The 11,233-nt window shown below is 45.3% G+C and overlaps 1 protein-coding gene across 2 annotated transcripts in view; it reads right to left on the reverse strand.

The window, feature by feature from the left end:
• Positions 1-5,550, reverse strand: part of ELAVL1 (ELAV like RNA binding protein 1) — a 41,741-nt gene extending 36,191 nt beyond the window's left edge. For both annotated transcript variants that reach the window (XM_080940701.1, XM_080940700.1), the window contains exon 1: positions 5,421-5,550. The gene's annotated coding sequence lies outside the window, so the exon portion shown is untranslated. The remainder of the gene's footprint in view (positions 1-5,420) is intronic.
• Between the last annotated feature and the right edge of the window lie 5,683 nt (positions 5,551-11,233).

Genomic DNA, 11,233 nt, shown 5'->3' on the forward strand with positions numbered 1-11,233 from the left:
CCCCGCAAGATGTGGGTACTGGTTGTTTAAGGAGGTTGGTTGTGGTTTGATACTTAAGCTGTGGTCAAAGAATAAACAATAGGAAAGAGATTAGATTCGAGATCTTTCTCCTCTATCCTTGTTTTTCTCCTATCTAGTGTTGGGGTTAAAATTGTATGTATGTATGTATGTGTATGTGTGTGCGTGTGTGTGTGTGTGTGTGGTGTGATAAACGGTGGGAAAAAGAACCCACAAAGTAGCAAAGCAAGCAAGACAAGCTACACCTAATTCCTCTCCACCACTGGCATATGTCTTTTTTACTTCCTCAATCACCAATTTAAAATTATTTAATTTTCACCAATATCAAGAGTGAGATGTTGGCGGGGAAGATGGATCAATAAAAGTTTACTGAGCAAGTGTGATAATCTGAATTTGATTCCCCAGAAACACATGTAAAAGTAGAAAGAACCAACTCCACAAAGTTGTTCTCTCAACTTCACATGTACTCCACACCAAAATAAATAACAATATGAACACGGCAAAGACTTTAATGGCCAAGGTTATACATACACACATGGCCCAAGTCCTAACTACCACAAATTATGCAGTCATGTTTCTAGCAATTAGGGTTAACACATCCAAGTTCAGTGTATGAACCTCATGCTGGGAAAATGACCTTTTCATCATGGTAAATCCCCTGCCAGGTAAGGACCACTGTTATCTAAGGACCCCCAAAATCAGGGTTCCAGGCAACTCTAGTGTGTTACATAGTAGGAAAGGAAATTATAGGCTTCCAGATTCCACCAAGGATATTGAATGCCTGGAGTCTTTGAGATGGGTGGTGGAGGTGGGAGGAGCAAATCACTCAGGAAATGCTCTGGTGGCAGAAAAAAAACTGAAGATACCACTTGAACCAATTATGACTGCCATCCATCAAGAGCTCAGGTAGATGAAGCACATACAGATCTTTATTGGCCTCTGTCCACAGCCAAGTAAAGGAAGGCCACTTGGCTGGGGTAGCTCCAGCTAAGTAAGTCCACAGTAGGTCAGGTGCAAAGAGTAGCCTGCCCAGTCCAAATGCTCTCTACAGGCCTAGAAACTTGGCCAGCTCTAGAAGAGAGCACAGAAACACAGTAAGGCATGAAAACCTACGAGTTCTACCCCATTTCCAAAGCGAATCCTACTGTCTGAGCAATTACCTGAAAAACAGCGAGGGTAAATCATTTCATGTTCTCACTGTGGATGTTACCAACTGCTACACAACACATGATAATTATGTGGGTACCCTTACTCCTAAAACCAAGATGTATGACTCCCCAACCTGTTGCCTAACCTTACTCTTCTCCGAACCTTTCCATCACCTTGAATTACTTTCTGCAATGGCACTACATACTCGTCTTCCAAGTAATCTCTATTTCCTTCATTTAATCCGGCTACAAGTTGTCTCTCCCTCCTCTTGACCATCTTTCTCAATTAGGTCCCTGTCCCCTTTTACCTAGCCCAACTCCTAAATGTGTCTGTAAACCCAACTTAACCTATTCCTCCAAATGACTCCTCTTCCAGTGTCTCCAGTCTTCTCTGTTCATGGTGACACCAGCCTTGACACTGATTGCTGTGCACTATTCTCTCCTGTCAATCTTTCCTTTTGGCATAAAGGTTTCTTTGATGGGTAGTCTCATCCAGTCACTTTTGAACTCCAAACTTTCTTCTCCAGGCATGGGTGGAATGTCAACCATGTGCCAGGCACTGAGAACACAAAACAGGAGCAATTCCAACTTCAGCATATCAGTTTAACCATTTTCTAGTTTTTATCTCCACATTTACCCTCCTAGCCCTAATTGGTCCACTCAGGCCTGGCAGCTTCTTGATGCCTTCTTATTCTTCTCTTATTCTGACCATTTGCTGGTCCTAGATAGCCATCCCTCACTGATTGAAATCTGCTTGAATAATAAGTTCTCAGTAATCAATAATAATTCTATTCAATATACTTTATATAAAAACAAACCTTCCTTTTTTTGTATTTTGTCTCGTACATTGAGGCCTCTTCTCAAAGCAAGTTGACTTTCTTCCTTGAGGCAGGGTTTCAGTGCAGCCCAGACTAGCCTTAAATTCCATAGATGGCAATATCTGCCCCTAACTGCTGAGCACTGGGATTACAGGCATGAGAAATTATTCCTGGTTTATAGCGTGCTGGGTATTAAAACTCATGTATGAGAGGCAAACACTACCAATTTAGCTAGATCCTCAATCTGGATGAGGTCATTTCTTCATAGTGATAGAGAATAGAGAACTTGTCTTGGGAAGGTGATTAGAGATTACTTATCACTGCAGTGAGTGTCCCATGTGGTACTGGACATGGCAATTCTATTACCATCCTACTTCCTCCATTCTATTTCAGCCATGTGCTCTCTAGTCTCCAGATATACACTAAACTGCTTTGTCTTTCTTCTTAAGTTCTCTGTGGCCACTCATCTTTGCAGCACTCAAACATTAGGCAGGGTTGGCCTTTGTTGCTCTTCCTCATGTACAAATTCCTTAATTGTGTTTAATTGTTTCCTATTTCTACAGCTGATGTTCTGTGACATATTAGCAATTTTTCTAACTTATTCCCCTTTCTCTTCTAAGACTTCCGCACATACAGAAAAAAAGTTTGGACACTTCTAAAAGGACCTCACGACCTGTTGCGGTATATGCTGAAAATCATCCACAAAAGAAATCTATGAGAAGGAGAGCAATCACCTAACTGGTTTTTTGCCTGCCAGTCAGTAAGTACATCCTTTGCAAATGTGACTCCCTCTGTCAATTATCCTAAATCTGGAGTGGGCCCTCATAATATCTGAGGTCTCTTCCCAACAGACCTACTACTCACTTCCTTCTACTTTCCCCATAAGTTCCATACCCCATATAGTTTCTTGAACTAATGGAAGGCCCCACCTACTCTACTTACCAAGTTCCTGAAGTGCCTTTACCACTTGTCTTTCACCTAGCTACTTTCTCTAGGTCTTCCTGCCTCAACACCAGGGAACATTTTGGGTTTTCCTGGGCTTGAATAACAGTTCCTTTTCCTGTGCTTCCATATCACCTTGGACATTACTACTGCTCACCAGCCAGGCTGAAATCATCTAAACATAGGTCATATACACCACAGCTTCTTCAGAGCCTATCCTCTGGACTAGAACACAACTTGGGGGAGGGGCACATAAGGCTCACTTCCCTCTTGTTGGCTAATTTCCCTAGGTCTTTCTTCGTAGAACTACCGCCACCTAGGGACAAAAGGCCAGAACTGCATCTCACTCACCATTCAGAATTTAACTAGATTGAATACACTGAATGTGATGGGAACACAAACCAGGGAACAATTCATTCTGGAGGAAGTGAAAAAGCTTGGCATTTGGTGGCAGCTTCAAGTGGTGTTTGTGCTCTGAGCTGGGTCACACACCTTTTCAATGAAAGAATAGAAAGGTCAGAGAAGGGGAGGCATCCCAAACTAAGGGCTTCTGATTTTAATATTTAGAACCATTAAACAGCCCAGTACATTTTTTCTTATGCCCCAAGACTTCTTTTACTCAGGAGACACATAGATCTGCATCTTCAAAAGTCAACTCCTGCTGGTGTGCAAAGACAGAGAAGCAGTAAGTGTGAGTAGCAACTGAGTAAACACAGGAACATGTATGTTCTTCAGTCTCTCCCTTTCCACTGCTGCCTATTCCTGAACAAAACCAAATTGAAGTTGTTGCCCTCAAACCAGTGCTTCAACAGAAACATTCCTATTTCTCTCAGCTTCTTCACAGACCTTGAAGTCCCAGTGTTAAAAAAAATACTTTTAGACTTATGTGTGTTTTGCTTGCATACATGTATGAGAACCACATGTATGCTTGGTACTCTGCAAGCTCAGAAGGCGGCATGGGATCCTCTGTAACTGGAGTTATGGGTGGTTGTGAGCCATCATGTGGTTGCTAGGAACTGAACATAGGTCCTCTGAAAGAGCAACAAGTGCTTCTGTCCACCAAGCCACCTCTCCAGCCCCACAGCATTTTCAAAACCAGATCTCAACAGTTTTGCATACATCAATTAAAAGGTAATATGTTGGGGGTATCTCAGATTTGCTTTCAAACCCTGCATTGGCCACTACAGTGCATGAAATTATTCTAAGTTTCACTTTCTTCTCTAAAATGGATATTATAACGCCTACCTTAGGGGCTGGAGACACGCCCGTGAAGTCTTAACACATGGTACATTGTTGAAAGATTCTGGTGATTACTTGTAACTGCACATATCCTCACATCTTCACAATACTTTCACCCTGCTATTTTACAGGCAATTCAATACAGCTTACTCGAGATCTTAGGAGCTTCACCCAGATCATCAGAAATAGGGCTGGAAGAACTTTCCCAGGAAGATTACTTAAGGATTTCTCACGACTGTATATGTTTTGGTGGCGGGGAGAATGAGAGAAAAACCCCTAGCAACCAACGCTTCAATGTGGTTTTGGTACTCACAACTAGAAGTAGGAGGCAGAGATGCTAATACTCAGTGGGCAGAGATGCTATCCAATCTTCTATAATGCATAGGGCAGGCAGGCCCCCACAACCAACCATTATCTGACTCTAACTGCCTGTTACAAGGAGGTTAAGAAAGCTTTCTCTAACAGAAGATCTTGCTCCTTCTAGAGCTCTGGCCAGAGGTGTCCAACATGAACACTTCCGATAATGCAAGCTAAGTCTAGTGCAAAAAAGTTCTTCACCTGTTCTGCACATAGTAGGTGTAAAAACCCATTTTGACACGCTTTAGCAACAGAAGACAAGAGAAAAGACCCACCATCACTCCCCATTGTTCAAACAGCATGCAATTATCTTTTCAATATTTACACATTATTTTACAAATGAAAACAGCTTTGTTAGAGATGGCGATCAAAAAAAATTCCCCTTTCTTTTCTAGGACTTCCGCACATACAGAAAAAAGGTTTGTACACTTCTAAAAGGACCTCACGACCCGTCTCGGTGTATACTGAAAATCGTCCACAAAAGAAATCTAAGAGATTTCCCGAGAGAGCAAGTCTATGGGCCCTGACCTCTGGCGCCCAAGGCCCTCACTCCTCTTCCACCCCCAGATCACCGGGCCTCCGAGATCAACTATCTGGGGACCCCAAGCCTCGGAGCCCGGCCCCCCAAAGCGCGTGCCCACGCCGTGTCCTTCTCCCGCCTCTCTCGCGGGAGCCCAGAGAGGAATCTAGCCCGGGGGAGGCTTGTTGCCAACCTGAATCAAACAGAGTCGGTTCCTATTCGCCTAGCCGCTGCCCACACGCGCGTCTCCATAACCAGGCCTACCGCGGCCTTGGGCCTTCGGCCGGTGCAGGCCCGGCGGACGCCCGCGGGGCTAAGGCGAGCTCAGGCCCTAGCGCGGCCTACTCTTTCGGAAGTCGCCGAAGCCTCCGGTCTCACCTGAACACGGGCGGGAAGGCCCGGGGCTCTGCTCCGGGGCGGGCGGCGCGGTGATAACGGCTCCGCACGGCCTCGGTAGCGGTGGTGGCGGCGGCAGAGAGGTAGCGGCGACGGCGACGGCGACGGCTGCGGCTCCTCCTCAGCGCGCACGACCCGCTCCCCGGCCCCGCGGCCCAGACACGCCCCCTTCCTAGCGCGCTTTACTATTGGTCAATAGCTTTGAAGAAGCGACGTTCATTGGTTGGCATGGCTGTCGCGGTACTCGGGAGCGCGCGGCAGAGGTGGGACTTCCTGTCGGCGTCGGCGGCAGTGGACCAGGGCGCTCAGTGGAGTCGCGGAGTGGCTAGCGATGGCCGCGGAGGGGACTAGTTGGAGCCTGGCCCGCAGTGGACGCCGACTGGACGTCGGAGCCAAATAGTGGCGCTTTTTATAGAACGCACTTTGTGTGGTCCTCACAATGCGGGCTGTGCGGTCACTTTCGTCCAAAGTAAGCAGAGTGGTCATCAGGAGTCCATGCTAGGACAAGATCCTCGATTCGAATCCTGAATCGGACATTTCCGGTCTGCCTGCGGTTGAGCACCGGCTGACGTCACTTCGCCTGGCCTCAGTTTCCTTATCTGGTGAAGCGGAGTAAAGGCTGTGGGCAGCCTCTGGGAACCTAACGTTAAATGGTTTTTTTTTTTTTTTTTTTTTGGTTTTAAGATTTTCTTAAGGTGTATGCATGGGTTTGTTAAGCCTGCATGTATGTCTGTGCACCACGTGCGTGTAGTGCAATATGGTAGTCAAAGAGAATGCCGGATCCTCTGGGACTGGCGTTATAGACTGTTGTTAACTGCGTTTAGATGCCAAGAACTGAACCCATGTCCTCTGGAAAAACAGCCAGTGCTCTTAATTGTTGAGCCATTTTTCCAGCCCCATTTCCTTCGAAATTTTAAAATGCCTACTATGTGCCAGACAGACAGGCAGTGAGCAGAAAAGCAACTGGCTGTCCCTTTTGGGGGCTGCTGTTTTGAGCTAGTGCTATCAGACACGTATATACCAGCCTGTTTGATTTTAAAAAATATATGTATAATGTCTCTGCCTCTGGTCGTCGTTTTTTAGCATGTTTGTTTTCCTAAGTAGTCCTGACTTGGAACTTATAAACCATGCTGGTCATTGCCTCACAGATATCTGCCTGCCTCTGCTTCCTGGGTGCTGGGTTTAAAGGTGATGTGTATGTTTTTGAGACGTTGTCTCATATGATCCAGGCCTTAAATTTTCTGTGTAACAAGGATGTCAGTGAAATGATCTTTATACTTTTCTCTCCCAAGTTCTAGGATTACAGGCCTGCAACAGGTCAGCTGGCTACAGGTAACCTTTTAAAAATAGTTTTACGGGATTTGAAAAAATGTTATATTTTAAGTATGTAAGTGTTTTTAAGGGATGGTGTTTGTGTATAATATGTATATATTATAATATGTATGTGTTTGTGTGAACATATATGTGGAAATCAAAGGATTAATTTTAGAAATCAGTTCTCCCATTATAAGGGACCTGGGGGTTGAGCTCAGGTTGTCACACTCAGCAGCCAGTGTCTATTCAGCTGAGCCATCTTTATAGCCCTGTGATGTTCTTTTTTAAAAATAATTAATTTATTTGTTCACTTAACATCCTGATTGCTGCCCCTACTCTTGGTTCCCCTCTCACAGAGTTCCCCCTTCCCCCTCCTTCTCTGAGAAGGTGAAGCCCCACCCACCCATAACCCTCTCACCCTGGCATATCTAGTCTCTGCAGGGATAGGCACATCCTCTTCTCACTAAGGCTAGACAAGGCAGCTCAGTTATGGGATCATATTCTGCCTGTGACATTCTTAATCAGCTCTGTACAGTAAAACTTTAAGGGAAGCCATACAATTGTCAGCTATATGACAACTTAAATTTTTAAAATTATGTATGAGTAGCAGGTTTATAAACTCATGGGCCAAAGGTGTAGCTTAGTGATAAAGTACTTTCCTAGTGCATCTAAAGAGGTTCACAAAAGAAGAGGAAACGTTGAGTGTTTTCGTAACATATGCAACGTCCTGTATTCTAAGAACTCGGGATAAAGTAGAAGGGGTCAGAAGTTTGTGGGCAGGATGGAAAGGTGGCACAGCAGTTATGAACAGTTACTGCTCGGCAGAGGACCATGATTCAGTTCCTGTCAACCTATGTATTGGCTCACCCAAGGGATATAATTCCCTCTTCTGTCCTTCAGGGGTACTGCACTCACATATACAAGTCCACACTCAGATATACATGTACATAGATAATAAAAATACAGTCTTCCCTTTAAAAAAAGTTCATTCTTGACTAAGTAGCAAATTTAAGGCCAACCTCAGCTACATATGACCCTATTTTTTTTGACAAAGTTAAGTAATCAGTTGAAAAGGTAAAAAATAACAGGTCTGCAAAATGGCTCAGCAGGATAAGGCACCACATGGTAGAGAGAACTGACTTCTGCAAGTTGTCCTGTCTTGTTTAGCCTCTTTAGAATATGTGCCTCGTACTTCCGTATCCACTGGCACACAGACTTTTTTTTTTAGTGCAAAACTCAGATATTTTTAATAGCTTTATTTAACCATATTTTAACATATGATCAAAGTTAAAAGTTATGAGATCTTTTGCCAGGAGGTGGTGGTGCACACCTTTAAGAGGCAGGTTTGAGGCCAGCCTAGTCTACAGAGTAAGTTCTAGGACAACCAAGGCTACACAGAGAGGCCCTATCTCAAAATATAAAACAAAAGTTATGAGTTCCTTTATATTGTTTCTCCTCCATTTGTTTTTGAAATCTAGTGTGTATTTTACTTATCAAATTGGACTAGTTGCATTTCAAGGATCCAGCGGTCCTATGTTGCCATTGGACTATGAGCTATTGTAAGAGGAGGCAGAAGAAAAATCAAGTGGGTTCCATGCGAAGTGGTTTTTCAAAGGGTAAGAAGAAAAGTAAGGTGGGAAAGGGTATATGGAAGAAGGGATTGTAGTTCAGAGGGTAGCCAGGAAGTGGGGAAGATGGAATATGAAGAGGAATCATAGGAGTTGGGAATAGTTACATTCTTCGTTGTTTAGTATTGTCCTGTAGGTCATGCAGAAATTATGGGTCTGGGAGATAGCTTAGTCCAGAGCTTGGTGCACACATAAGAAACCAAGTATGGCCTGTGTGTCTGTAACCACAATGCTGTGTGTGGGAAGCTGAGATGGGAAGATTGATGGGGCTTGCTGGCAGCCAATCTAGCTCAAGATTCAAGGGAGACGCTGTCTCAAAGGAATAAGGCAGGCAGTGATAGAGAGCGAGATATCCATTGTGGGGCAGTGGATCGTGCCAGGAAACTTGGTAAGGTTGAGTGGGTTCAGAGACCCTAGCACCCATCTGAGGACACTAGGTGTTTCCCTACTCCTACGAGATTTCTGGCCTGGAACACGTGACCACATAGGGATCTGAGGGCTAGGTAGCACAAAACAGAATTCTCCATGCTAATGAGGTATCTAGATGGGCCCTGGGGATTTAGCCAAACTTTCCTTTCCAGACATTCTTCCTGCAAAAGGTATTTAATCTCTGGTCCACCCTGAGGAAGTGGTGTGCACCCATTTTCCAAGATGAACACTGAATAATCATAGACTGTCTGGATAAGCATAGACTGTCTCTAATCAAAACCTGCCATGGGGAGAATGGGGGGAGCCTCTGTCTACAGAGCTTCAAAGTTAAGTCTCCCGCAGAAAGCCCCTCCTCGCTTGCTGGAGTCATTCTCAGCAATCGAGCCCCCAATCCTCCTTGCGATTTTCAGCAGTGTCTGGATGTCCGGGAATCCGGGAACCCCAACTTAAGCCTTAGCCTATGTTGTTTCTCACTCAGGCTAAGGTCCCCAGCCTAGGCTGTATTCTTCCACCCCGAGAGGTGCTTCCCACAAGCCCAATGACGGCATAGGGTAAAATGTAGTCTAGCATCTCCTGTTTCTCCTGCCCAAGTGGTGTTCAGCAGGAGGTGGAACGTGGGACCACATCTGGCACCTACATCTGACACATACCCCAGCTGGTGACTCAGAGACCCACGTTGCAACTCTGGATTAAAACTGTGAGTAAACCCTGGCATTAGACCACAAGACTCAGGTCTTCCCACGCTAAAGACAGATACTCTGTCTTCTTCCCCATTTTGTTTTCCAGGCAGAGCTACTGCACTAAACCCCATATAAATCCAGACAGTCCAAGGGACCATTAACAAAAAACTTCGAGGTAGAGCCGGCTCCAGAGCCACCGTGGCTACTCCAGCCAGGCCAAGAACACAATCCATTCCCTCCTCTGGCCTCTGCATGTGTGCCATACATGTGGGTATACGCAAAGATGAATGTGTTCCTTATTAACACTTCCCAATTGAAACCTGATGTTGGGCACTTAACAGTGGCTAGTTCACTGAAAGTCTGAATTTTTAATATTATGTGTATATGTAGATGTGCTTGTGTGGATGGGTGTGTGTATATTCATGCTTATAGGGGCCAGAGATCCCTCTATGTGCTGTCTGTCATGTTTTTCTGAGACAGTGTCTTCATTGGCCTAAAACTTGCCAATTAGACTAGGTCTGGCCAGGGAGCCCTAGGAATCTATTGTTTTGATAGAATTGTGGCTCAGGTCCAGACAGATCACACCAGGCCAATGCAGTTCCATGTGGGAAAGGTTTATTGGGGCTACAGAGATAAAAGGGATAGAGAGGAAGAAGGGAAGGGGTAAAAATTAGGAAGGGTCTGCTTTTTATTTAAACTGTGATGAGCGATTGCTCTCAGGTGAAGGTGGGAGGTAAACCAAAAGGATGCTGGGAATGTATGACCATTGCCATGGCAACAGATGCACAGGTCCCTGTAGCCTGTGGGTGATGTCACCACTGTGTTTGGAGCCGAAAGCTAGTTCCTGATACCAACATCTACCTTTGTCTTAGTTAGGGTTTCTATTGCTGTGAAGAGATCCCATGCAACAACATTTTGGTTTTTTTTGGTGCACTGAAACTTTATTGATGGTATTTGAGAGAGTAGGGAGGACTCCTTAGGCCCCTCCTGTTATTATGGGGGTTTGAGATGGAAATTATGAGGGAGATGCTCAGTGTTGGGGGCCGAGATGGGTTGGGGACTTCTCAGCAACTGAGGACCTCTCTCTTGTTGTCAGTGTTCTTGCTGAGACGTGGGTGGTCCAGGGTTTCTTATTCCTTAGAGGTAGGCCATGAGGTCCACCACCCTGTCGCTGTAGCCATATTCATTGTCATACCAGGAAATGAGTTTCACAAAGTTGTCATTGAGAGCAATGCCAGCTCCAACATCAAAGGTAGGAGAGTGGGAGTTGCTGTTGAAGTCACAGGAGACAACCTGGTCCTCAGTGTAGCCCAGGATGCCCTTTAGTGGGCCCTCAGCTGCCTGTTTTACCACCTTCTTAATCTCATCATACTTGGCAGGCTTCTCCAGGTGGCACGTCAGATCCACAACAGATACACTGGGGGTAGGAACACGGAAGGCTATGCCAGTGAGCTTTCCATTCAGCTCTGGGATGACCTTGCCCACAGCCTTGGCAGCACCAGTGGATGCAGGGATGATGTTCTGGGCTGCCCCATGGCCATCACGCCACAGCTTTTCAGAGGGGCCATCCACAGTCTTCTGAGTCTGAGTAATGGCATGAACTGTGGTCATGAGTCCTTCCATGATATCAGAGTTGTCATGGATGACTTTAGCCAGGGCGGCTAAGCAATTGGTGGTGCAGGATGCAATGCTGACAATCTTGAGTGAGTTGTCTTATTTCTCATGGTTCATTCACATCTATTAC

The sequence above is a fragment of the Micromys minutus genome (assembly GCF_963924665.1).
Source record: "Micromys minutus genome assembly, chromosome: 29".
Classification (NCBI taxonomy): domain Eukaryota; kingdom Metazoa; phylum Chordata; class Mammalia; order Rodentia; family Muridae; genus Micromys; species Micromys minutus.